Raw genomic sequence first — 2,311 nt, 5'->3', positions numbered from 1 at the left:
CCCTTCTCCCAGCCTGGGGACACGGTTCTCCGCCCCGCGTGCCGCGAGCATTGATTTTTTAAAGAAACTTGGGGGTGACTTTTATGGTCAGAGAGCCGAACCCTTGGGGTGCCTTCTCCGCCTTCCGTGCCATCCTGGGAACCGGGAACCGAACGCGGCGCCGGAGCCTCGAAGGGACCCGGCCCCTCGGAGGCGCCCGTGTTGCTGCGGGAAGCATTCCAATGAGCTCCTGGTGTTTTTATTTTACTTATTTATTTTAATTGATTTCAGAACATAAGGGAGAGGGAGAGAGAGAGAGAAACATCCATGATGAGAGAGAATCGTGGATCAGCTGCCTCCTACACGCCCCCCACTGGGGATGGAGCCGGCAACCCTGGCACGTGACCTGGCGGGGATTGAACCTTGACCTCCAGGGTCATAGGTCGCGGCTCAACCACTGAGCCACGCAGTCGGGCAGCGCCTGGTGTACTTTTAGGAATTCTTTTGATTCTTCTACATTTATTTAAAAAGAAGAAGAAAAAAAACACCTGGTTACGGTTGCAGTTTGGTTGAATAGCTGTTCCCCTCTTCTGGGTGTTAGGTGCTGGCGCGAGCAGGCTGGGAGTGTGGCCCCGGTAACGAGACTTAGGGAAAAGCGCTGTGCCCGCTACTGTCCCCCGATATTGTCCAGAGTGGGTCACGGCTCCTGGACCCCCATCACAGCCCCTCGGAGCCGGGGATGCTCCGACCAGCCCCGTTCACAGAGGGAGAAACCCACGCAGGTTTCAGCGGCAGAGCTGAGAGATTGAAACTTCCACAGTTGACGCCAGTGCCCACCTCTCCACCCACCAGGCCAAACCACCTTCCTCGTTAACTGGGGAGATTTAGAGGATAGATGCATCATGTCCAAGCTTCGTGCACATAGAAGCCTGCAGTCAGCGGATGGAGACTGTACCCCGCCCCCCCCAAGGTCATCAATGAGGCTGGCTAATGAAATAATTACTCAGCACGGTCTGAAATCCCTCATATTCATTTCCCAATCCTCTTGGTCAACTACAGCTTCTAAGAACAAACTGGCATTCATAAAAGAATGCCTTGTTTTTGGATGCATTCCAAATCTGAGAATGTGACCAGCTTGAGCCCTCTAGCCAGGAAGCAAACTTTAAGGGGTGTGTGTGTGTGTGAGAGAGAGAGTGTGTGATTATTTTATACTTCATCACTTTGGAAAACGCGCTACATTTTATTTTTATTTTTTAAATATATTTTTCTTGATTCCAGAGAGGAAAGGAGAGGGAGAGAGAGATAGAAACATCACTGATGAGAGAGACTCACGGATCGGCTGCCTCCTGCACACCCCCTACTGGGGATCGAGCCCGAAACCCGGGCAGGTGCCCTGACCAGTATCAAATCCGGCACCTTTCAGCCCAGAGGCCGACACTATCCACTGAGCCAAACTGGCTAGAACAACGTGTTACGTTTTAATTGAGAGTATAGGAGACCAGAACGAGTCACCCCAAGATGTTCCTCTGTGCTAGGTGGATTATTTTGAGCTAAAGGCAACCGAGACCCCCTCAGGCTCAAGAAAAATTTCTGCCCCACCCCCCTTAACTACCTAGAAGAATTTAAATTAGGGGCCTTGCCCGTAAATAAGAGTTGTCACCAGAAATAACTTTTTATCACCTCGCTATAGGGCAGAGCAAATTTCTAATTATTGAACATCTGTGCATCTTACTCTTCTTCAAATGACCTTCCTCCCCTCAAGCTCTAAGGCGCCTTTCCTCATCCTTAGCTCAGAATGTCAGATGCCTCAGTTTCCCTTTCTGTGTCTGAACCCTTCCTGTACGTGGGGTTCCCACGGGAACATATGCAATTAAATCTGATTATTGTCTCTGGTTAATTAGTCTCATATAGATTTAATTATTAGGCCAGAGGTAGAGTGATATTCATAGCACAAAGGGATTCAGATACATTACAGAATAGCGGGAAACAGGCACCTACTTTATATAAATAGACTGCCAAGGGCATTTAGATGTTCGATTATGAATAAAATTGCCCATTTGCTTTATTTCTGTTAGTAGGGCATTGTTCTTTGTAGGCATGACAATAATCACTTTATTGAACACTTGGTATTATTAAACAGGGGTCTGTCTGTATTTTATATACAATACTAATTAGCTTAGAAAGACATATCTAAACTTAGTTCTGTATGGGTGTGTATTTGCTCGTCATAAAAAAAAAAATCAAACACTATTCACACTGTGGACTTCTCACTGGCTTCTAGTTTGAGCCACCCCATAAGTGCTTGGTTTACTCTACGGCAAAAAAGTTCACT

The 2,311-nt window shown here is 47.6% G+C and overlaps 1 protein-coding gene across 1 annotated transcript in view; it reads left to right on the top strand.

Annotated features, from left to right (window-relative positions):
• Positions 1-2,311, top strand: part of PLIN1 (perilipin 1) — a 110,405-nt gene that overhangs the window by 83,804 nt on the left and 24,290 nt on the right. The gene's annotated exons all lie outside the window — the stretch shown is intronic.

This window comes from Myotis davidii, unplaced genomic scaffold (genome assembly GCF_000327345.1).
Source record: "Myotis davidii unplaced genomic scaffold, ASM32734v1 scaffold459, whole genome shotgun sequence".
Classification (NCBI taxonomy): domain Eukaryota; kingdom Metazoa; phylum Chordata; class Mammalia; order Chiroptera; family Vespertilionidae; genus Myotis; species Myotis davidii.
This window is presented reverse-complemented; position numbering and strand designations above follow the sequence as displayed.